Genomic DNA, 26,916 nt, shown 5'->3' with positions numbered 1-26,916 from the left:
ATGGTGATTCAAATTTCTTCTTCTAGGGTAGAAAGCTTATCAAGCAGTGGAATTCAATCAATCCCAAATGAATACATTCGCTCAAAAGAAGAGCTAGAAAACATAGGAAATATATTTGAAGAAGAAAATGTTAATAAACACAGTGAACACAATAGCAATTTGCAGAAGATGCAAAGATATTTGTTATTTGTAAAAGCAGCAGCAATGGCTATTAAATAGCCTTACAAGAAAATAGAAAAGCTGAAATAAAGCTAATGTATCCCATAATCAGAGGAAACGTGATTACAAGCATAAGAGAAAGTCAAACTAAAACAAACTCTATCACGTCCTATATTCTAGGAATTTATTAGAAACAGGAACGACTAGTTCAAATACTAACCAACAAAACTCTCCCCTAAACTAAACATGTCAGCTACATGTTAGTTTATACCAAGACTACTTCTAACATCAAGTGCTTCTCTGAGTTTTTCGAAAGTTTCAAAGGTTTGGTCATAATGTCAGCTACTTGCTCATTGCTACCACAATATTCCATGTCAATTGACCCGTCACTTGTAAGATTTCTTAGAAAATGAAATCGTACATCAATGTGCTTACTTCTCCCATGAAAGACTGGATTTTTTGCGAGTTTGATAGTGGAAGAATTGTCACAAAGAATTTTGACACAGTCATTTGTTGTACCTTCAATCTGTTTCAAAACTCGCTGCATCTAGACACTTTGACAGGCACAAGAGGCAGCAGCTACATATTCTGCTTCAGTGGTTGAGAGAGTTACCACGGGCTGCTTCTTAGATGCCCAAGCTATAGCTCCTCCACTTAACATGAACACATATCCTGAAGTGCTCTTCCGATCATCCAAATCCCCGACATAGTCACTATCTGTGTATGCTTTCATCTCCATTACACAATCTCTTTTATAGTAAGTGCCGAAATCAACAGTGGACTGCATGTATCTCAACACTCTTTTGGCTGCTAGCATGTGTACTTCCTTTGGATTTGACATATACCTGCTTAAGAGACAAACGATGTACATTAAGTCAGGTCTCGTGACTGTCATGTACATAAGACTTCCAATGATTTGTTTGAACAGTCTTGCATCAGCTTTTGTTCCTCCTTCCTCCTTTGTCAACTTGCTTCCTGGAACTATTGGATTTCTGACTCCATTACATTCTTCCATTCCAAATCTCTCAAGTACTTCACTTGCATATTTCTTTTGGCTGATGAAGATGCCGTTGTGGCCTTGGTTAACTTCTACCCCCAGAAAATACCTTATCTCCCCAAGATCAGCCATTTCAAACTCATTTCTCATTGAAGTTTTGAAATCTTGTATCATTAACAAATCGTTACTAGTGAAAATGAGGTCATCAACATAGAGACTTACAATCAAGATTTTGTTGTTTTTATGCCTTTTGACAAAGAGAGTATGATCACAACAACTCCTTTCAAATCCTTCTTTGATGAAATACCCTTCAATTTTACTGAACCACGCCCACAGAGCTTGCTTCAATACATAAAGAGCCAATGATTTCTTGCTGCTACAGCCAACACGGTCCGAATGGTATCCCTGTTGAAACACCTTTCCACATGATTTTGATTTGACAAAATTATTTAAATAAAATTAAACATATTCTAAACACACTAAGTTTAAATGCTTTGATTTATTACACTAATGTGTTTGTTCAATGTTGAGTTAAATTGTTTATAAGACATAAAGACTAAAAGGCTTAAAGCCCAATACGGAAGTCAAAGCCCAAGTCAAACAGATCAAGACCACTCGGCCCGCGTGTGCAAAACGCTGCCGTTGTGTACAAAACACAGCTCAGCGAAAGAAGGATCGAGAAGACCTTCGTTGAACAACTTCCAGACAAAGTATTTCTACTTTGGGTAAAGTTCAGAAGACACAGAAAGTTGTCTAGTTGACCTTACCATAAATGGAGAGACATTCTGCCGGACTGACTAAAAGCTGCTCAGCACTGACCGAAGACAGAAAATACTTGAATCTGATTGGCCAAGAGCACTGAGCAGGACTGGGTGACAATGACAGGAAGTCGTTTCCCTCCAACGGTTATTTCGAAATTCGAAATGACTGATGCCTCAGACGTCTCTATAAATAGGGCCTTTCAGTTGCTTCATTCCACACAGATCTTCATTAAGCCATTACGCTGACCAAAATTCTACTCGAAGTTCTGTGAGAAAAAGCAAAGCAAATACTTACACCAAATTCTATATCTTTCGTGTAAAAGTCTAGAGTGATTATTCAATCATCTAAGGTGTCTTAGCAATTGTTGTTTAGGACAAATCTTTATCATTTCTAGAGATTAGAAAGGAGAGGCTGAGTACTCGGTTATAGTACTCAGCGAGAGATTAGGAGTGAGTAGAGGTATAGAGGAAGGTACTCTTGTTATACTCAGCTTCTAAGTTGTAAAAGGTTTGATGCTCTACCGTTAAAGAGCTCAGTAGAGAATTCGAAAGTTCGGAACGTGTTCCGGGGACAGGACGTAGGCTTAGAGGCCGAACCTGGATAAATCTGCTGAGTAACATCTTTCTAACCTTAAACTCCTTAATATATATATTGCTTGCTTAAACAAAACTGACCAAGTAAAGAGGTCACGCTGAGTTGTGTGTATTGAGTATCTAAGTTCAGGAATAGACTCAAGTGCTATCTCCTGACTCAAAGAAAGAAGATGACTTAGTCACCAGTTGACTAAGCTAGTGTCTTAATTTACTCAGCGCGCTGTGTAATCCTTTTTAAAGAAAAAGAAGTCAGCCTTAACGTACTAAAATTTTAAATAGTTCCTATCCCCCCCTGGAACTAACTTGTTACGTTATAAGGGACCAACAAGTGGTATCAGAGCTTAAAAGCTCACTGTGAAAGGTTTAACTACCTTGAGCTGATCCCCACTATGGCTGAAAACAGCACTCGGTTTCTCCCAAGAAACCAGACAACTCAGATCTTACCTGAGGGGCTGTCCATTACTCGGCCTCCCCTATTCTTCGGGTCTAACTACACCTTCTTGAAGAATAGGATGAAAAACTTTATTCAGGCAACAAATATGAGTGCATGGCTTTCAATAGTCCAGGGCCTATTTGTTCCTGTTGAAGTTGTGGCTAGCCAAACAGTTGTCAAAGCTGAGGCCAAATGGATAGAGGATGATCTCAAGAAGCTACAAAATCACGCTTCGGCTATAAACATGCTTCACTGTGCGCTTGATGCTGCAGAATATAACAAGATATCAGGTTGTGAGTCAGCGCAAGAGATCTGGAAGAAGCTGGAGGTCACCTACGAAGGAACCAACAAAGTGAAGGAGTCCAAGGTGAACCAGCAGATGAGACTATACGAGCTGTTCGAAATGAACGATGATGAAGGAATCTCTGACATGAATGCAAGGTTTACAAACATCATCAACGAGCTCAAGAGACTTGGGAAGATCTTCACTGAGGAAGAACAAGTCAAGAAGATTCTTAGGAGTCTTCCTAAAAACTGGCAAGCAAAGAAGACCGCTGTTGAGGAAGCTCAAGACTTAACCACCTATAAGTATGATGAACTCATCGGCTCACTACTGACCCATGAGATCTCGATGAAGAATTTTAAGGTGAAGGAAAACTCTGAAGACAAGAAGCAAAAGTCTCTTGTCATGAAAGCTGACTCCACTGATGGAAGCTCAACAGACGATGAAGAGATGGCTATGTTCACCAGAAAGATGAAAAGACTGTTCAAAAAGAATGACAAATATTCTAAGAAGCCTTATAAAAAGTTTGATAAGTACAAAGCTGACTCCAGCGACAGCAAGTACAAGAAGGACATCTCAAAGCCCATTACATGCTTTGAATGTCATCAAACTGGCCATATCAAGTCAAGCTGTCCCTCGCTGAGGAAAGAAAGAAAGAACGGCAAGAAGGCAATGGTGGCAACCTGGAGTGATAGTGATGATTCATCATCATCTAAAGCTGATGCCACTGAGTCAGCAAAGATTTGTTTCATGGCTGATGAACTTGCTGAGCCATGTGTTTCTGAGAATGCTGACCCCTCCATTGTTTTTGACGGTGAGGAACATTCAACTGAGGTAATATCACTACCCTTGCTCAGAAATGAAATGGTTAATGCCCTGAGTGACCTCTACACACTTGTCAAAAAGTGTAATAAAAAGGTTAGAGCACTCAGCAGGCGATGTGACGAGGTTGAGGAGGTCAAACTGAGTGACCTTCAATATCTTCTTCAAGACAACTCAGATTTGCATAGTAACATTGGAATTATGCAAAAGTTTGTCTCTGAGGTCCAATCAGATTCTAAGAAACTGAGGAAGGACGTCACATCCATTCAGAACCAACTAAAGGTTCCAAACAAAAGAAATATTCCTCTGAATACTCAGTACCGAAGTACTGGTCAGCAGAGATGGAATCCTCAGCGGAATGTCCAGTGTGACTTCTGTGGGAAGAAAGGACACACCATAAAGGTGTGCTGGCACGCTCAGCACTGGGGTGCTGACCAGTCAGTGAGAAATCCTAAACGGAAGGTCAGCTGTGACTTCTGTGGAAAGAATGGCCATACTGTCCAAGTATGCCGCCATAAAATAAAATATGATGCTTTACATGTTGAACCTAACAAGCAAGGACCCAAAAAGAATTGGGTACCGAAAAGTAACTAGTTACATTGCAAGTAAGCCTGAGATGTGCTGAGAAGTCAAAGATGTGGTATATTGACAGCGCATGCTCGAGGCATATGACTGGTGATGAAACTCAGTTCATCACATTCGAGCGTAAACGAGGAGGAAGCGTAAGTTTTGGAGACAACAAAAAGGGTAAGATAGTAGGGTCGGGAACCATTGGAGGTAATCCTACTATTGAGTCTGTCTCCCTAGTCAGCGGACTCAAATATAACTTACTCAGCGTAGCTTAGTTATGTGACAATGGGAGAAAAGTTATATTTGATGACACTGGATGTAAAATATTCGAGGGTAAAACTAATGAGTTAATTTTAACTGCCCCTCGCATTGATAATGTCTTCATGCTAAACTTAGAGAAAAAGTTTTCAAAAACTGTATGCTTAGTTTCAAAGGAAGAAAATTCCTGGCTATGGCACAGGAGACTTGGTCATGTAAGCATGGACCTCCTGGCCAAATTAGCAAGAAAGCAATTGGTTGAGGGACTGCCAGAACTTAAATTTGAAAAAGATCAATTATGCCACACTTGCCAAGCTGGAAAACAAACCAAACAATCTTTTCATAGCAAAAACATTGTCTCAACTAAGCGTCCATTAGAGTTACTACACTTGGATCTCTTTGGTCCAGTCCAGCCGCTGAGTCTGGGTGGAAGAAGATTTTCCTTGGTCATTGTAGATGACTTTTCTCGGGACACTTCGATCATCTTGCTGAGTAGCAAGGATGAGACCTTTGAGACATTTTCAAATTTGGTTAGAAAACTTGAAAATGATAAAGACCTAAAATTGGCTCATATCCGAAGTGATAATGGTGGAGAATTCAAAAACCAACAGTTTGTTAAATTCTGTGAAGCCAGCGGCATTGACCATAATTTTTCTGCTCCTAGGATGCCTCAACAAAATGGGGTTGTTGAAAGGAAGAACAGAACCTTGGTTGAAATAGCCAGGACAATGATGAGTGAGCATAGGCTTCCAAAGTACTTTTGGGGAGAAGCTGTTAACACAGCGTGCTATATTCTTAATAGGGCTCTTGTTAGACCTATACTAAAGAAAACCCCCTACGAACTTTGGAAAGGACGAAAGCTGATGAGGCTATCTTTTTAGGCTACTCAACAAACAGCAAAGCATACAGAGTTTTCAATAAACGAACTCAAGTTTTAGAAGAGTCAGTACATGTTGAGTTCGATGAAACTAACCCTGCAGGAAGATATCTGCCGCTGACCGAGGATGATCCACACTCAGTACCCGCTGATCAAGATACAGCCGCTGAGTCATTCCCTCAAGGGCTGACCAAAGGTAAAAGTGAACCTCAAATTGTTTTCACTGACCAGTCTACACCTGCAGAGATTGTTGAAACACAGACAGCACAAGACATCAATCTACCAAAGGAGATAAGGATACCAAGAGGACACTCAGAGAGTGCTATTATTGATGCCGCTGAGAATACCCTGATGACAAGAAACCAACTCAGAAGATACCTCAGCAACGTAGCCTTCGTCTCAGTTCAGGAACCAAAGAACTTCGTTGATGCTGAGGAGGATGAATTCTGGATGAGCGCAATGCAAGAGGAACTTGATCAATTCAGAAGAAACGATGTATGGGAGTTAGTGCCACATCCAAGGAGTCAGAAGACCATTGGAACAAGATGGGTCTTCCGCAACAAGCTGGATGAACAAGGAAATGTAGTCAGGAACAAAGCAAGGCTTGTAGCTCAGGGCTACAGTCAGCAAGAAGGTATTGACTACAGTGAGACCTTTGCCCCAGCGGCAAGGCTAGAGGCTATTAGAATTTTATGCACTTATGCAAGTTATATGAACTTTAAACTGTTTCAAATGGATGTTAAGAGTGCATTCCTTAATGGAGTTATAAACGAGGAAGTTTATGTTAATCAACCTCTAGGGTTTGAGGATCCTAAATTCCTAAACCACATTTATAAACTCAAAAAGGCTCTGTACGGCCTCAAGCAAGCACCACGTGCTTGGTATGAGAGGCTGACCAGTTTCCTGCTGACTAGAAACTATGTCAGAGGCAAAGCTGATACAACCTTATTCATTAAGAAAAAGGGTAAAGATACCCTGCTGGCTCAAATATATGTTGATGATATTATTTTCGGTGCTACTAATGAGTCGATGTGCAAGGAATTTAGCAAGCAAATGCAAACTGAGTTTGAAATGTCAATGATGGGAGAACTCAACTTCTTCCTTGGACTTCAAATCAAACAAGGGAAAAATGGCATCTTCATCAGTCAAGCTAAATATGCCAAGGAGATATTGAAGAAATATGATTTGGAAAATTGCAAGCCAATATCTACTCCTATGGGCACTGACACTGTCTTTTGTGCTGACGAGAATGGTAAGTCGGTAGACAGCAAATTGTATCGAGGTATGATAGGCTCTCTACTTTACTCAACAGTGAGTAGACCGGACATTCAGTTCTCAGTATGCTACTGTGCTAGGTATCAATCTAACCCTAAGGAATCTCATTACATAGCTGTAAAAAGAATCCTTAGATATTTGCAAAGCTCAGTGAACGCATGTTTATGGTATCCCAACACTCATGATTTTACACTCGTTGGATACACTGACGCTGACTATGGACGAGACAAGCTTGAACGAAAAAGCACCTCTGGAGGATGCCACTTCCTAGGAAGCTGTCTTGTATCCTGATTCAGCAAGAAGCAGGCGTTAGTAGCCTTGTCTACCACTGAGGCTGAGTACATTGCTGCTGGACACTGTGTTGCTCAAGTCCTATGGATTAAGCAACAGCTTGAAGACTATGGTGTTCAAACAAAGACAATTGAGGTCAAATGTGACAACAAAAGTGCAATTGATCTATCAAAGAACCCAATTCAGCACAGCAGGATGAAGCATGTCAGCATCAGACATCACTTTATTAGAGACCATGTACTCAAAGGTGAGATCAAGCTGACCTATGTCCCAACTGATGAGCAGCTTGCGGATATCTTCATGAAGCCACTGGCTCGTGAGCAGTTCAGCATACTGAGAGAAGCCATTGGTATGTTTAATCCTTTTCAGTAAATTCCAGTTCTAAATACAGATTCATGCTGAGTGAATTAACATGTTGAATGATCTATACTATTATTTGCTGAGTAAATAGATGTATGCTGAGTGTTTAATGCTAAATGAATGAATATCACATACTGAGCAAATATGCGCACTGAGTAGTTATCTCAAACTGCGCAACCAATTACTTAAACCATCCGTTTTGCATAAAACTGACTACTCGGAATATAAAACGTTTAGAATTCTAAATACTGAGTATAAGATCCGTTGAGTTTAATGATAAAGCACGCGACTAGCCACCTAGGATGACGTATGCGCCGAATGTGTCATAAATGCCAGGATCCTTGTTGGTTGAAAATCCCAAGCCAAAACTGACACATGGATTCGATAAGATCCACCTTTCACAGCTATAAATAATGGGCAAATCCCCATTTTTATCTCTTTACACTTACCGAATTCTCTGGCATAAATACTTTCTCTCTAAAAACTCTCAAAACTTCCAAACCCCTCTCTGAAACTATGACTAAGATTTCCTTGAACATCTCCGGTGCCGATCACTCTAAGACCAGTTCCGATGAACCTTCCAGGCATTCTACTTCACCTGGAACGACTGAGGCCACTACACCGAGCAAAGGCAAAGCTGACCAAGCCACCTCCTCAAAAGGAAAGCCGACCAAAGTCAGAACCTATACTAAGGTCTTCGAAAACGTTAGAGAGTGGAAGATTGACCACTCAAGGTGGTTCTCTGAGGCTTTCGTAGAAACCGAGCAACCATTTTGTGAATGGATATCGAAGAATAGCTGGACCGAGCTGTTCTCAATCAGAGATCCAACTTACCCTAACTTAGTAAGGGAATTCTACCATAATCTGCGGGTTGCTGACGATAACCAGGACCACCTAGTAACTGTGGTAAAAGAGAAAACAATTTTTGTCAACCCTACCTACCTTGCCAACTTGCTAAAACTGAAGAATGAAGGAACAAAACTGAGGAGGACTGGTGATCATGAAGGAACTGGGTACTCTGCCACCTTCTGCAAGCCCACTGGCCATTCTAGAGAAATCTCCAGTTCCTCAATGGGCCAACACCAAAAGATGACACACTACCTGCTGACTACTTATATCTTCCAAAAGATAAATTGCACCAGCTCAGCAACAAACTTTGAGAAATGCTTCATATGGCATATGCTGAGCTACAAGCCCATCAACATGCCAGTATTCTTAATTGCCGGCTTCCAAAGGAGCACTGGAACTCTAAGGCTGGGCTCCTTCATTACCAGAATCCTTATAGACCATCAGATTGACCTATCCGAGGAAACTGAGGCCCAAGGCTCTGAGATCACAGCTGCTGCGCTGCGTGCCTTGAAGTTTGACCAACTGATTAAGAAAGCCAAAGGTGCTGATCAGCCTGCTGAGGAGACTGTCCCAAAGAAGGGCAAAAGAACAAAGGCTCCAACTGCCCGCAAAAGGAAAGCTGTTGGGACTCCTTCAAAAGATGCTGAGTCTCCGGCCAAGAAGCTGAAGTCAGCTGCTCAAAAAGGTCAGGAGAGACCTAAGTCAGATGTGAAGCGAAGCAGGCAAGATGAGCCTGATACAGAAGAAAGAATGGATGCTGATGAGCAACCTCTGAAGAAGAAGAAGTCTTCAGAGCTGACCCCTATTGATGCTATCCCCACTGACTTCGTTATTCCTGGTGATTGTCACTTCACACAATGTCAAGGAACTAAAGCTGAGCATCAAGAAGACGATGTACAACCAGATGATCAGTTCATCACACAGGTTGAAGAAGAGCTAGAAGAAGATGAAGGGAATGATCAACAGGAGGAAGAAGAAAGTGGTCAGGATGACACTAAGGAGACAGCCAGTGGAGAGGAAACTGCTGACCCAACTAATACTGAGTTGGCTGCAGAAGAAGAACAAGAACAAACTGACCAGCTCAATGCTGATAAAGAAGAGACTTCTCCTCCTCACTCAGTAGAGTCTATCCCAGCTGACACTACACCTCCTCGAAGAAGAAGACTAGTAAAGGCAAGTCAGACAACTGTCATTGACCTTCCTGTCCAGAAGCCGACCAAAGACCCTTCTACACTTAAGCTAAAGTTTTTCAGCAAACAAACTTCTTCTTCTCTGCCAGCTTCTCTTGAAAAGCAAGCTCTGTTTCTTCACTACAGGAACAAGCCGACTTGAATGCTTCTGCCAACCCTATAAGCCAAACCGAGCAAGTTCTCGCTAATGCTGCTGCTCCAAGCACTGTGCTGACTCAGGAAATTCCTGCCCCTGTCAGCACTGAACCCATTCCGATTACTTCTGCACAAACAATCATTCCTGCCGATCAATCATCTCTCCAAGAGAACCAAGTGCAGATTGAAAACCCCCTTCCAGTCACTAACCATGTCGTCCCTGAGAAAAATACGACTCCTCCATCAACTGGTCACACTGAGGAAACTAGGCAACCTGATGAAGGATCACTCAGCTATCTGCATGCCACTGAGTCTAGTAGACAAATCGGTGCAGTCATTAATCAAGGATCTTCATCAAAATGCTGAACCTTCTGCTGGGTCTACCAACAATGAGTCAACTCAGCTGTCCCAAGTCACTCAGCTTTTAAATGAAGTTAAAGGACTAAAGGATCTGCTAAGTGTTATGATCTCAATTCAAACACAACAGCCCAAGTAGGACTCAATAATGAAGCTGGCTGAGATTCAACTGACAATGGCTCAACATCTCAACACTCTTCAGGGACAATTCCAGACCTTGTCAACTTCAAACACTCAATATGCAACTTCTGCTGAAGTTAAGATGCTCTTTGCCCAACTTCACACTGAGCAAAACAAGACCAACAATCAGTTGGCTTCCTACTCTCAATGCTCGGTAGAGCAAATTAGCGAAGCCGTTCATTTGCTGAACTTAAATAAGCAAGAGATGGACACTGACCAGATGAAGCAGAATGAGATACTGGTCACTACCCAAAAGACTTTCACCCATGTGCGTCACTACAATATCTAGCGTCAATATTATGACTCAGCCCTGCTGAAGACATTTTATCAAGTTTTTACTGCACTGTCAGATACAATTACTTGGGTGGGTAAGTCTCAAGCCTACATACTGAGCATGCTCAGCGCAGCTGAACTCAGTATACCTAAAGAGGTCTTGGATGATGGCGTTGCTGTCTTCGACGGCATCAATGAAAGTGCTGACAAGCTTAAGGAGTTGTCCGCCGTACTGACCAATGCGGCCTTAACCGACTCCTTTAGAATTCCTCCTCCTCCCGATGCTGACAAAACGGGGGAGAAAGAACAAGCTAGAACTCAGCAGGAGGCTGCTAGAAGTAGTCAGTCTAAGCATAAGAAGAAGAAATAGAAATAGGCTAACTCAGTTTATTTATTACTTTGTAGTTTCTATGTTCCTCTTTGCTGACTACTTTATTTCAATACAATACTTGCATCTTTTATCCAAACTTGAGTTATTTTATATGATGCTGAGTATTATGTTACTATGTATCTTCAAATACATCAACTGTGTTGACTGCTTATAATACTTGTTGATTGTATACTATGCTGATAAAATGTTTGACATTATCTTATATGTTTATTAAACACTGTCTCATAAGACCCATTGAACAATAAAATACTCAGCGCTCTCTGAATGTTAAATCTTCCGCTTAACACTGAGCAAAATAGAATATGTTCCTTGAGCTGACCTATATCTAAAAACTGACCTTAGACTTACTCGATTAAACCTTAAAATGTTTAGAGTAAAACTAAGTCAGTAGCTCAACCCTGATGGGGGAGTCTGCTAAGTAATATTAGGTCAACTATCATGGGGGAGCTCAACACTGAGTTCTTCGTTGAATAGTTTTGCCAACATCAAAATGGGGGAGTTTTTTGAAACACATTTCCACATGATTTTGATTTGACAAAATTATTTAAATAAAATTAAACATATTCTAAACACACTAAGTTTAAATGCTTTGATTTATTACACTAATGTGTTTGTTCAATGTTGAGTTAAATTGTTTATAAGACATAAAGACTAAAAGGCTTAAAGCCCAATACGGAAGTCAAAGCCCAAGTCAAACAGATCAAGACCACTCGGCCCGCGTGTGCAAAACGCTGCCGTTGTGTACAAAACGCAGCTCAGCGAAAGAAGGATCGAGAAGACATTCGTTGAACAACTTCCAGACAAAGTATTTCTACTTTGGGTAAAGTTCAGAAGACACAGAAAGCTGTCTAGTTGACCTTACCATAAATGGAGAGACATTCTGCCGAACTGACTAAAAGCTGCTCAGCACTGACCGAAGACAGAAGATACTTGAATCTGATTGGCCAAGAGCACTGAGCAGGACTGAGTGACAACGACAGGAAGCCGTTTCCCTCCAACGGTTATTTCGAAATTCGAAATGATTGATGCCTCAGATGTCTCTATAAATAGGGCCTTTCAGTTGCTTCATTCCACACAGATCTTCATTAAGCCATTACGCTGACCAAAATTCTACTCGAAGTTCTGTGAGAAAAAGCAAAGCAAATACTTACACCAAATTCTATATCTTTCATGTAAAAGTCTAGAGTGATTATTCAATCATCTAAGGTGTCTTAGCAATTGTTGTTTAGGACAAATCTTTATCATTTCTAGAGATTAGAAAGGAGAGGCTGAGTACTCGGTTATAGTACTCAGTGAGAGATTAGGAGTGAGTAGAGGTATAGAGGAAGGTACTCTTGTTATACTATAGAGGAATGTACTCTTGTTATACTCAGCTTCTAAGTTGTAAAAGGTTTGATGCTCTACCGTTACAGAGCTCAGTAGAGAATTCGAAAGCTCGGAACGTGTTCCGGGGACAGGATGTAGGCTTAGAGGCCGAACCTGGATAAATCTGCTGAGTAACATCTTTCTAACCTTAAAATCCTTAATATATATATTGCTTTCTTAAACAAAACTGACCAAGTAAAGAGGTCACGCTGAGTTGTGTGTATTGAGTATCTGAGTTCAGGAATAGACTCAAGTGCTATCTCCTGACTCAAAGAAAGAAGCTGACTTAGTCACCAGTTGACTAAGCTAGTGTCTTAATTTACTCAACGCGCTGTGTAATCCTTTTTAAAGAAAAAGAATTCAGCCTTAACGTACTAAAATTTTAAATAGTTCCTATCCCCCCCTTGGAACTAACTTGTTACGTTATAAGGGACCAACAATCCCATCTCGCTACTAGAGCAAAGACTTCATTATAGTCTATCCCCTTTTCTTGAGCATAGCCTTTCGCCACCAGTCTCGCTTTGCATTTGTCAACTTCTCCGTTCTAGTTTAACTTGGTTCGATAAACCCATTTGACTCCTATCACCTTCACTCCAAGAGGAGCATCTACCAGCTTCTAGGTATTGTTCTTCTCTATCGCCTTGATTTCAAGATCCATGGCCTCCCTCCATTTCTTTGACTTTACTGCTTGTTCATAATACAGTGGATCATCAGCATAAATAAAGAGAGCAAAGTTTTGTTGTACCTCATCATCTGAAAGCCCCTCTCCACTTGTATAGTCTTCTAAGTAAGCTGGAGTTCTTCTTCTTCGGGTTGGTGAGACAACAATATCACTAGAAGTAGCATCGCTGGAGTTTGTGTCTTCATTTGTGTGATTCTGTGAGGCTGCTTCACTACTTAAAATAGCCTCATTATCTTCTTGACTTGGGGCTGCTATATCATCTTCACCTTTATTTGGGACAGCTTCATCTTCACTTTCCTCCCCTTGATTGTATGTCTCTTCATAGGCTTCTCCCCAATCCAGAATCTCATGTTTGGTTTCTTCTGTTCTATTTTTCCAGTCCCAACTTTCACTTTCTTCAAACACTACATCTCTGCTGATAGTTACTTTATTTGTGTAGGGATCAATCAACTTGTACCCTTTTGATTCTTCACTATAGCCAATCAAAACTTGCTTTTGGCTTCTTGCATCCAATTTCTGTCTCCTTGCATCAGGTATATGGACATTACCAATGCATCCAAAGACCCTGAAATATCCAACATTAGGCTTAAAACCACTCCAGCATTCTTCTGGGGTTTTGTTTTTCAAAGAGGTAGTGGGACTTCGATTTAAAACATGGCAGGTCCATTTTACAGCATCTGGCCAGAGCTTTTGTGGCATCTTCTTCTCCTCAAGTAAACATCTCACCATATTGAGTATGGTTCGATTTTTACGCTCGGCGACTCCATTTTGCTGAGGCGTATAGGCCGTTGTCAGCTGCCTTTTGATTCCTTCTAATTTACAAAAATCTGAGAATTCTTTTGAGTTGAATTCTCCTCCTCTATCCGTTCTTAAGCTGCATAAGGATAAACCAGAATCCTTTTCCACCATTATTTCGAAATTTTTGAAACTTGAAAATGGTTCGCTCTTCTCATTTAGAAAGTACACCCATAATTTTCGACTGAAATCGTCAATGAAAGTGAGCAAGTACCTCTTTTTACAATAAGATGCAGGAGAGATGGGGCCGCAAATGTCAGAATGGATGAGTTGTAGTTGCCTCATGGCTCTCCACTTGCTTTTCTTTGGTATAACGTTTCTGTGTTGTTTCCCTTGCATACAACTAGTGCACTTCTTTGTTGGTGATTTGATGTCTGGAAGCCCACGAACCATCTCCTTATTATGCAGCAAAGCAAGACTTTTGTAGCTTAGATGCCCATATCGTTTGTGCCAAACTTCGCTTGTCTCCTCTTCATACGTATTGAAACACGATGAATCTGCCAAGAGAATGCTTGTGATGACTATAAACATTCTATTAGCAGTCATTATGCTTTCCATTATGAGCCCCCGAGTAGGATGATACAGCTTGCACGCTCCGTGTTTGATCAAAATGGTAATGCCTCGGTCTTGAAGTTGACCTATGCTCAGCAGATTGTTACACAATTCAGGTATATAATACACATCACTGACAGTTTGAACTTGACCCCCAAATTCCAGCCTTATGCTTCCTTTTCCCATCACCATCAATTTTGAATCATTCCCAAGTTTTACAGAATGTTTGAATCCTTCATCAAGATGCGTGAACCACTCCTTATTTCCGGACATGTGATTTGAGCAGCCAAAGTCGAGGAACCAGATTCCTTCCTTTTTGTTCAGCTTGAGATCTACATGTGCCATTAGAAGCATCTCATCTTCTTCATTGAATTCAACATAGTGAGCTCTCTTCTCCCAATTTGTACATTCATATTGTTAGTGCCCCAGATTGTGACACTTATAGCACTCCATAGTTGACTTATCAATAGGATGTCTTCCTCTTCCTCTTCCTCGTCCCCTTGTTGTGCCTCTCCCTCTTCCACCTCGAGCTTCATATGTCACCTTTAAGGCATGTTCTTCTTCAAATGGACCTCTCATTCTATGTTCATAAATTAAGAGACTACTCTGGAGTTCATCCACAGTTAGAGTATCGACATTATTTGATTCCTCAATAGAACACACAACATAATTAAATTTGGGAACTAAAGAGCGTAGGATCTTTCCTGTGATATCTCCTTCTTTAACGTTCTCCCCACACGCCTTCATCTTCTTGGCAATCGAAAGTGTTCTTCCGAAATAAACATTAACAGTCTCTCCCTCCTTCATTCTTAAGGTTTCAAACTCAGTCTTAAGAGCTTGAAGTTGTGCTCTTTTGACTCTAGTTGATCCCTTGAATTTCTGCTTCATTGAATCCCATATCTGCTTGGATGTGTCATCATTAAGAATAGTCTCCATGATTTCTCTATCTATAGCTTGATAGAGATAATTCTTCACCTTCTTATCCTACAATTGTTGTTCTCCTATGAGTTTTGCCTCTGCTTCTGATGGCTCTTTCCCAACTGGAATTACAGTTATTCCATCTTCTACTAGACTCTAGAATTCCTTTGCACGAAGGAAATTGTCCATCAACTTAGCCCAATGTTCATAATAGCCATCAAATTTGGGGATGGCAGGTTGTACGAACATGCTGTTGTTGGTACTGCTCTCCGCCATTCTTTCTCACTCTTCTCTTGTGTTTCACTCAGGGAACACTTCTCTTTTCTCACTCAATCAGGCCTGTTTAACTTGGCTCTGATACCAAATGTTAATAAACACAGTGAACACAATAACAATTTGTAGAAGATGCAAAGATATTTGTTATTTGTAAAAGCAGCAGCATTGGCTATTAAATAGCCTTACAAGAAAAAAGAAAAGCTGAAATAAAGCTAACGTATCCCATAATCAGAGGAAACGTGATTACAAGCATAAGAGAAAGTCAAACTAAAACAAACTCTATCATGTCCTATATTCTAGGAACTTATTAGAAACAGGAACGACTAGTTCAAATACTAACCAACAGAAAAGAAAGAAGAAGGTCCTCAAGTTCCAATCATTGATTTGGAAAAAAATCATTCAGAAGATCAAATTGTGAGAGAAAAATGCAGGGACGAATTTATTAGGGCTGCAAAAGAATGGGGTGTTATGTGTCACGGGGCCTATCATCGGGGCCCGTGCGGCGCTTACTTGTCTCCCCCGAAGTAAGCCAGCCAAGGGAACTAGATCACTCTAGCTGCAAAGATCACACACAAGGGTTAGATAGGAACCACATATAGTGAATGTAATAGCATACATACGATACCAACATAAGGGCAACCATCTCAATCATGCACACACATGGATAACATATAGAACACTCAAGAATGAACAATACGCGAATGATGTTATTCATAGATAAGCAATAGTGTTACACCACGGGTCCCATCTCGTAGTAGTAGGGGGGCAACTACTAGAGATGGTAGACTACCAACAACCGAGTGACTGTCTAGTATGACAGGTCACTCCCCCCTATAGTGTTTCTTATGCCAACTCGAGTCCTACCGCCAATGGCTATTACAAGGCTCCCCACAACACCATAGAGTAAGTCTCTCCCCATTGTTACATATTTTGATTACAAAGATAATCCCCCCCTTACACTCTCCCCCACTCAGAGGTTCGACGTCCCTGTCGAACGGGTTTTGATGAAGTCTTCAATCTTTTGTTGGAAAGGTTGGAGGTCAGTTGCTTTCTCCCACCTTGTTTCTTCTATTCCTTGAGCTTTCCACTTGACAAGGTACTCTGTGTGAGGGCGGCGGTGACATACCGTTGCTGTGCGTTCGGTAAGGATTTCTTCCACTTCTTTGCTGGCAGGTGCTTGCTTTGTAATTGGAGGTCACTTTGATTTGTTGCGTTGGTCGTCTACTGTGTCTGGGTGATACTCTTTCAAGTTGCTGACGTGGAACACTGGGTGGAATGACATCCACTGTGGGAGATCCAGTTTGTAGGCTACGGGTCCCACTTTAGCTAGGACCGGGAGGGGTCCCTCGTACTTCCTGACAAGTCTTCTATCTCTGTTCCGTAGGCAGCGAAGTTGTTCAGGTCGAAGTTTGAGCAGGACCATGTCTCCCACTTGGAACTCTTGTGGACGTCCGCTTGTATCCGCCCATTTCTTCATCCTCCTTGATGCCTTCGTCAAATGTGCCTTCGCGATCTCCTCGTTCTGCTTCCACTCTTTGGTGAATAAGTATGCTTTTGGATTTTTGCCTGTGTATGGAATGTCAACTGAATGAGGCACCAGCGGCTGTTGACCTGTAACAATTTCAAAAGGTGATTTATTAGTAGCAGAACTTTTCTGGCTATTAAAGCAGAATTGCGCCACATCCAGCAATGAGGGCCAGTTTCGTTGACTGGCATTGACAAAGTGTCGAAGGTACTCTTCCAGCATGCTGTTAAATCGCTCTGTTTGACCATCAGTCTGAGGGTGATAACTAGTGGACATGTCGAGGCTCGACCCCAAGAGTCGGAATAATTTAGCCCAAAAAGTTCCCACAAACCGACCATCTCTGTCACTGACAATACTCCTTGGGATTCCCCAGTATTTGACTACATGCTTGAAGAAAGCATGTGCCGTCACTTCCGCAGTTGAGTATTTTGGCATCGGAATGAAAGTTCCATATTTGGAAAACATGTTAACCACCACTAAGATGGAGTCAAAGTCGCCCACTCGAGGGAGGCTGGATATGAAATCGAGGGAGACACTTTCCCATGGTCGACCTGGTACTGGTAGTGGTTGTAGCAGCCCTGCAGGTTTCTTTCTTTCGGCCTTATCTTGTTGGCAGATTAGACAAGTTTTTGTATATTTTCTCACATCATCTTCCATCCTTGGCCAGTAATAGTTTCGCTGGAGGAGAGCTAGCATGCGGTGCCACCCTGGATGGCCTGCCCATAGTGTGTCGTGGCATTCCTTCATTAGTGTCTTCCTCAGATTAGCCGCGGTTGGTACATACACTCTGTCTTTGACTGTTATCAACAAGTCATCGCTCATCCAGAACTGTCTGGTTTTCCCTTGCTTTGCTAGGTTGATGATAGCAGTTGCCTGAGGGTCTTTCTGTAGGTTTTCTCGGATTTGCTGTCGTAGTGGGGATGATAGGTGACTGCTGGACAGAGAGGCTATTCTTGTCATCTCTGCTAATTCTAACTTCCGACTTAATGCATCCGCCACTTGGTTAATTTTCCCTGAGTGATACTCCAGTACAAAGTCAAATTCCACTAGAAAGCTTTGCCATCGAGCCTGTTTGGATGTCAATCCCTGTTGAGTTAGGAAATGACTAACCGCTGTGTTGTCTGTCTTCACTATGAACCTGGATCCCAACAAATAGTGGCGCCATACTCGCAGACAATGCACGACTGCCAGTAGCTCTTTCTCATGTGTGGAATATCGTCGTTCTGCACTGTTGAGCTTCCTGCTTTCAAAAGCTATCGCTCGGCCCTCTTGCATTATGACTCCTCCTAAGGCAAAATTTGATGCGTCAGTGTGAACTTCGAATGGTTTGTTCATATCCGGGATGGCTAACACAGGGTCTGCAATGACAGCTTGTTTTAAGTTTTCGAAGGATTTTTGACACTGATCTGTCCACTCCCACTTGTTGTCTTTCTTCAGCAGATCAGTAAGGTCGGCAACTCTCTCTGAGTAACTTCTGATGAACTTCCGGTAATAGTTAGCCAACCCCAAGAAGGATCTCAATTCTGTTGTATTCATAGGGGTTTTCCAGTCAACTATAGCCCGTACTTTACCCTTGTCCATGCGTATCCTCCCTTCCTCAATAACGTGGCCAAGGAATTTGATGCTCGTCTGACCAAATGCACATTTGGATAACTTGAGGAAAAGTTGATTCTCCCGTAGTTTCTGAAAAACTAGACGCAAGTGCTCCTGATGCTCCTTGAGGGTGGAACTGTATATGACGATGTCATCTAGGTAGACCACCACAAATTTGTCAAGATAGTCCCTGAATACCTGGTTCATTAAAGTACAAAAAGTTGCCGGAGCGTTTGTTAGTCCAAAAGGCATAACAAGATACTCGAAGGATCCATACCGAGTTACGCAAGCAGTTTTTGGTACATCCTCATCCCTTACTCTGACTTGGTAATACCCGGAGCGTAGATCGAGCTTAGTGAAGTATTTGGCTCCACTGAGTTGATCAAACAAGTCTGATATTACAGGAATTGGGTATTTGTTGCGCACAGTAATCTTATTGAGTGCTCGGTAATCAACACACAACCGCAGACTTCCATCTGCTTTCTTCTGGAACAGTACTGGGGCGCCATATGGGGCCTTCGATGGCCAGATGAAACCTGCCTCCAGCAATTCATCTAACTGTTTCCTCAATTCTGCCAACTCAGGGGGAGCCATTCGATATGGTGCTTTTGCTGGGGCCTTCGTACCTGGCAGTAGATCAATAGCATGATCAACATCTCGTTGCGGAGGTAATGTTTGTGGCAACGTCTCTGGCATAACATCTTGGAACTCCCTCATCACTCCTTCCAGTATTCGAGGGACGATGACACTACCTTCTGAGTCGTCACCTTTAGGGACAATCACATATGTCTGCTCCCCCCTCTTTATACCTTCTTGAACTGTATCGCAGAGATGTACTTCTTCTCTCGAATTGAGCTCATCGTTACAGGTATGATGCACGGGTCCTGGTTCATAAACAGAAGGCACCTTGCTGATGCCATGGGTACTGCAAAACTCTGTTTCAGAAAATCCAGCCCTAACACGACATCGAAGTCATCCATACGTGCTATTGTGAACCCTATCGTGCCCGTCCAGGGACCCAATTTGCAGGGTACATGTTGGGCCGTTCCACTAATCGACTGAGCAGCTGAGTTCACGGCCTTCATCATTCCTGTCCCCTTTATCACGTGGAGTCCTAAGCGGGAGGCTTCGGTGTCTGTTATGAAGTTATCAGTTGCTCCAGTGTCAATCAAGGCTCTCGTGTTCTTGCCATTTACTACTATCTTAACATACATGAGTCCCTTCTCCGAACCGTCTCCTGTCTCCTTTATTTGTGTTGCCAGAGCTCCCATGAATCGAAGCGATCCCATTACTGAGGGCTCTGAAGGTTCGCGTTCCCTTTCCCTTATGACACTCCCTTCTTCTCGTGTTGCGAGCAGTGAGGCCAGAGATGATCTCTTTGGGCAATCCGCGGCCTTGTGTGATCCTGTGCAAAGGAAGCATGACAACGGTCTCGGTGTGTATGACTGGTTCCTTTGCGAAAGGCTACCTTGGGTTTGTGTGTAGGGACTTGCCGTCCTTGGTGGAAGGCTTCTTCTTTCCGAGTAGTTCCCTAGGTAGGGTCGACGCTCAGAGTTGTTGGCGTTCCACGGCCGCCTTTCACTTCCGGATGAGGAATAGTTTCGGTCACCTCCCCCATTCTATGGTCTGCTCCATTTGTTAGTCCTGGGGTTTGAGTCTGCTCCAGAAGGGAATTTCCTCTTCGTGTTACTATTAAAATCCTCTATGCTTTCAGCTGCCGCGATTGCTGAGGAATGATCTGTGGCTCCCCTTCTCATCACCTCACTGTGAAACCAAGGGTTCAATCCTTTCATGAAGCTAAAGAATTTTTCTTCCTTTTGCATCTCCGGAATTTCTAGAGTAAGGACTTGCCAACTTCGAACATAGTCTCGGATGTTACCAGTTTGTCGGAGTTCGCTTAGCCTATTTCGGGCTGAGAACTGTACATTTACGGGAGAGAATTGAGATTTTAATTCCCTTTTGAAGTCTTCCCACATGTTTACTGACCCTGAACTAGTTTGATGTCTCCACCACAGTTTGGCATCCCCCTCCAAGTACATCGGTACAATTGCTAGTCGTTCCGAATCTAGGCTTGTCTTTGTAGCCGCAAAATAACTTTCCACGTCGAACAAGAAGTTATCAACTTCCTTGGAGTCCCGAATTCCTACAAAAGGTTTCGGTTCTCTAATTTTGATTTTCGCGGCCCCTTGATGACTTCCCCCATTTAGGGAGAGAGATTCCACCTTCCCCCGTAGTTCATTCAACTCCTGCCTGAGGGTATCAAATCCATCCCCTGTTTGATCGCGAGTTTTCTCCACTACCTCGAACAACTTTCTCTGATCTGCTTCGACATGGCCCACGGCCACTCTAAGCGAATTTATTTTTTCTTCACCTGCAAAATGAGCATTCTCATTAATTATGTTTCTCCCTATTCCTCGAGTCACACCACTCTCCGGTGGTTGACCGGTATGGGGATTGTTTTTCGCTATTAGTTCTCGAATAGCTTTGGCATTCGTCATCACGAATTCAAAAATTTCTGTTCGGGCTATCATCGCCCTAAAGATATCAGCATGAGCCACAATGGCTTTAAACAATTCAACATTAGCCCCCGTGGCCTCGGCTCCCGCCGGATTTTCATTAGCCCTCAAGGCCTCGGCCCCTGCCGGATTTATGATAGCCCTCCAGGCCTCGGCCCTGCCGGATGTATATTAGCCATCAAGGCCTCGGTCTCTGCCGGATGTATATTAGCCCTCACGGCCTCGGCCCCTGCCGGATGTAAACTAGCCCTCAAGGCTTCAGCCTCTGCCGTATGTATATTAGCCCTCAAGGCCTCGGCCCCTGCCGGATTTTTATTTTCATCTCCGCATTGGAGTTTCGACATTGCCTCCTCAAGGCTATCAATACGTAGAGAAAGTTCTTCAGTATTGGCCCCCTGGCCTACTCCATTTTCATTTTGGAGTCTTATGATGGCTTCTTCAATACGCTCGATCTGCCTGCAGTTTTTTACCACTGCTATAGAAAGATTGTCAAAATCGAGATCCTCAATTCGCTTTTCTATGGCATCCATGCGTTTAGCATTTGCAATCGTCATGGTTCCTCCCAGTATCGTTACACCAAGCTCTGATACCAAATGTCACGGGGCCTATCGTCGGGGCCCGTTCGGCGCTTACTTGTCTCCCCCGAAGTAAGCCAGCCAAGGGAACTAGATCACTCTAGCTGCAAAGATCACACGCAAGGGTTAGATAGGAACCACATATAGTGAATGTAGTAGCATACATACGATACCAACATAAGGGCAACCATCTCAATCATGCACACACATGGATAATATATAGAACACTCAAGAATGAACAATACGCGGATGATGTTATTCATAGATAAGCAACAGTGTTACACCACGGGTCCCATCTCGTAGTAGTAGGGGGGCAACTACTAGAGATGGTAGACTACCAACAACCGAGTGACTGTCTAGTATGACAGGTCACTCCCCCCTATAGTGTTTCTTATGCCAACTCGAGTCCTACCGCCAATGGCTATTACAAGGCTCCCCACAACACCATAGAGTAAGTCTCTCCCCATTGTTACATATTTTGATTACAAAGATAATCCCCCCCTTACATTATGCACCTTGTTAACCATGGAATTTTTGATGATGTTATTAATGGTGTCAAGAAAGCTGGACAGGGTTTCTTTGAACTCCCTGTTGAGGAAAAAGAAAAGTATGCAAATGATCAAGCTTCTGGCAATATTCAAGGCTATGGAACCAAACTTGCTAATAATTCTTATGGACTGCTTGAGTGGGTGGATTATTTCTTTCATCTTGCATTTCCTGAAGACAAGCGCGACTTGTCGATTTGGCCGAAAACTCCGGCCGAGTACATGTAAGTATTCATTTGGATTATGTGTTTTTACTTTATCTCGAATGGAATAATCAGATCTAATTATATATATAAAAAAAGCGTTTTGGTGGATATTCTAGGTTATATTTAAATAATTTCAATCTTAATCAGGGAAAACTATGAAAATAAACCTCGTGGTAATTTGGGTCATTTGTCATTTTAAAATATAAACTATGTTGTTTAAAAGTTGATAAATAGGTATTTTGAAATTGATTTTGTTAGTAAACATAATATAAACTGACTAATAGTGTTAAAAAAAAGTTATAATACCAGTTAAAGTCAAAGGTTGTATTTTTGTCTTTATACTTATTTCTTTTGTAATTTCTGCTTTCCTTTTTTACCTAACGAATCGCTATCTTACACCTCATTTCTCTCTCCTAAATTTCTCATCTTCCATATCTTCCATGTTTTCTGAATGAAATAAAAGATCATTAGTAGCTACGGAATCAACCTCAAGTTATCTATTTATGAAATTTTAAACCATATAGTTTATATTTGAAAATGGTCCAAACCACATAGTTAATTTTTTACTTTTCTCTTGCTTTTAATCAGATTTAATTATTTAATAAAAAAAATATGATTTAATTATTTTTTGAAAAAAATGCTAAAAGTTTGCCCCATTGCCGGGATCAAACCCGGGTCGCCCGCGTGACAGACAGGAATACTTACCACTATACTACAACTGTTGATTTTAATAATGGTATTTAAATGTAATTTTAAATATAGATGCTAAATAAGGATTGGATAATGTAATTTTAGCAAATTTGATGTTTACAATTAAGTATTTTATTAATCAGGCTTAATTTATCAAATTGATAATGAGAGGTTTAATCAACAAAATTTGAGAACACTAAAGTGTTTTAGAATATGGTAAAGTTGGGGAATGTCAGAAAGCCTTTTTAGATGAGCAGCGCATGAGAAATAGAAATAGAAGGACTGTCATGGTTAGTTGGAAGCCCCCGTCGAAGGGCTGGATCAAGGTGAATAGTGATGGCGCTTGTAAGGGAGCCCTGGGTCCGGCGGCTGTAGGGGGCGTTGCTCGGAATGACAATGGAGTTTGGGTAGGAGTGTTCGCTATTAACTTAGGTATTTGCAGTGTTGTGCTTGCGGAGCTATGAGGTCTGTACTTCGGGTTGAAGTTTCCTTGGAATAGACATTTCCGTAAAGTTGTATTCGAAATGGACTCGCTTGTGGTTGTGGATTTGGTGAAGAATGGTAAGGATCATAGGCATAGGTTCTTTTGGCTGATTGATGAGTGTCAAAGATTGTTAAGACAGGATTGGGAAGAGGTTAGGTTGATTCATGTTCTCCGCGAAGGTAACCGTGCCACGGACTGGATGGCGAATTACGCAGGAAGTTTACCCCTGGGTCTTCACGAGTGTGAGGTGCCCCCTGCAGGCATCCTGGATATCTTATTTTCTGATATTTGTGGTACTTGTCTTCCTAGAATTACTAGTATCACTTAGCTTGTTCTTTGTTGTGCTCCGGGGTTTCGTCCCGTCGATTAAGATAAAAAAAAATGTGGTTTTCTTAATATTTATTCAATATGGTTATATGTCATTTTCAAGCGAATAAATGAGAATATCAATACAGTTGAGAAAGATTTAGCATTTCAACATTACATGATCAAAAGTCATCTTTTAAAACAAAAATAAAATTTACTTCTCTATATATAAATTATATTTACATTTGAAAAACTTTAAACAATCCACTTTTGCACATATTGTTATATATAATAGGCAATTCCTTTTTTTGGTTTATACTTTATAGTAAACGAAACTGATTTTATATATGAGGTCATTTTTTCTCCTTGAAAGTTATACATGACATAATTAAGTCCGTATTGATGGTGGGCTCATTAATAATAAAAGAATTCTTGTGATATTCTCACTTATACTTGTTCATAAGCTCGTCGATCCATTCAAACCCATCTCGTCGACCCATTCAAACTCGTTTCTAATGGATTGAACTGGGACATGTCTATTTAAGAATTGGTCCTGTCCGATCTGAATCTACTTAAACCTACACATAAAATGAATTAGGTTTGAAATTTATCTCAAAAGTTTTACCCAGTCCGACTCGACCAGATTATAGTATACACCTTTTATATATGTTTTCATTATATCTATTTAATTTTTTAAATATTTTTTTTTGGCATATAACATTATTTTTGTTGAGTTTTATTAAATTAATTAACTAAATTTTTTAAGTTGTTGTATGTTTATTTTCATATTTATGGTTTAATATTAATGTTAAACAAACTTTTTAATATAAATATATATTAGTTTAGCGGTCTGTGTTGGGTTTGGAAATCAGTTTTCCTACCTTACTCAAGCTCCATTTAAATATTAATGCAAGCTGTATTGGGTTTGAAATTCTTACCTTGATTGATCCTAGTCGAAATCGATGTAGATATAATGCGAGTTTAGCAGGTTTAGTGTAAAATCCAATTAGGGTTGACCCAACCGCAGCCTAGCCCAGTCAAGCCCATAAACATATCTACAGTCTCATTTGAGTTCGATTCTCACTGCTATTATTATTATTATTATTATTATTATTGAAGTTTTTATAGGTAAAATGATAAGTAGGTCTCATAAAAAAAATTTGCCCTAAGCTGCAAATACCCCTCTAATCCCTAACCTATATATATTTTTTTAATTTTCCCTTTCCAAATTTGCAGTGAAGTAACAAGTGAGTATGCAAAGCAAGTGAGATCCCTAGCAACAAAAATCTTATCAATACTATCACTTGGCTTGGGAGTAGAAGAAGACAGACTAGAAAAAGAAGTTGGAGGGCTTGAAGAATTACTACTACAACTAAAAATAAACTACTACCCAAAATGCCCTCAACCAGAACTGGCCTTAGGAGTTGAAGCACACACAGACATAAGTGCCCTAACATTCATCCTCCACAACATGGTACCAGGGCTCCAACTCTTCTATGAAAACAAATGGGTGACAGCAAAATGTGTCCCTAATTCCATCATTATGCACATTGGTGACACTATTGGGATCTTAAGCAATGGCAAGTATAAGAGCATTCTTCATAAAGGAGTTGTTAATAAGGAAAAAGTTAGGATTTCTTGGGCTGTTTTTTGTGAGCCTCCTAAGGATAAAATCGTCCTTAAACCTTTGCCTGAGATTGTTACTCAGGCTGAACCACCACTCTTTCCTCCTCGTACTTTTGCTCAGCATATCGAGCATAAGTTGTTTAGGAAGGGTCAATAACCTATTATATCTAAATGATGTTGTACCTAAAATATCAATGTTTGTGGTTTTCTATTTGGTTTGTATTATGTGATTCTCCAATCTTATGATTTGATAATAAAAATTGATCTTATGTGTTACATGGTTTCATTTTACTTATTGATATATCTAAAATGTTTATTATGCTAATTAATTGATTACTCTTAAATATTTGTATACTAACTTTTGCCTTGTTAGGCTTCAGTGGGAATTTTTCTTTTTTTTTTAAGAGTGGTCCATCTTTTTCTATAAGCTGAGTTCATTACTGTTGGCGATATTTTTGAGAAACAAAAATATTCCCTTTACAACCTTGACTCGTGCGGGAAAATGCGGGAAAATGCGGGCGTGCCAGAGAATTAGGTTCTCAATCTATGTTTATGAAAACGGTTTTTTTTTTTGTAGATATGCGGCTATATCTAATGGAAAATGACTAATAATCAAACAATTATACGGGAAAAGCAAGGATTGTGAAAAAGTTTCCCTGGGTTCCTAATTGCTGTCAGCACAACTTTAACTAGAAGTGGACCAATAGTTTTCGATGATTAAAATATGAGAATAGTAAAGCAAACACAAGAGTTTTTTGAATTTTTTCTTTTATATTTACTTTAAAATGAGAGTTTTGGGTTACAATCAACCGAATAGAAATAATTACAACCAAGACAATAGCAAATTAATATTCATAATGTCAAAAGCAATAATAATAATTGAAATTAAAATTGAAATGAACAATTGAATTGAATTAACCGAAGCGGTGAGTGGCTGCGTCGAAGCGTCGCGTTGAAACGTCGTGTCTGTCTGAGGTCGTTATCCCGAGACCGATGCTTGACTTGAGTGAAATGCGTGTATAGTAAGCTTAATTAATTGGATATGAGTGTAGGGAAATCGGAAATTGACGTAATAAAACTGATATTTCGGCTAGGAAATTGAGTTTTTAGGCGTGAATTCGGATAGGAAAATTGATCGGATTTGTGCCTGATTGGAAAAAGAGTAATTTGTACCGAATTGAGGAATTAAAAGGACGATTTTGACGAA

General features: G+C 40.9%; 1 pseudogene; it reads left to right on the top strand.

Moving 5' to 3' along the window:
* On the top strand, nucleotides 1–25,866 carry LOC136210676 (leucoanthocyanidin dioxygenase-like; annotated as a pseudogene).
* Nucleotides 25,867–26,916: the final 1,050 nt, after the last annotated feature.

This window comes from Euphorbia lathyris, chromosome 1 (assembly GCF_963576675.1).
Source record: "Euphorbia lathyris chromosome 1, ddEupLath1.1, whole genome shotgun sequence".
Classification (NCBI taxonomy): domain Eukaryota; kingdom Viridiplantae; phylum Streptophyta; class Magnoliopsida; order Malpighiales; family Euphorbiaceae; genus Euphorbia; species Euphorbia lathyris.
This window is presented reverse-complemented; position numbering and strand designations above follow the sequence as displayed.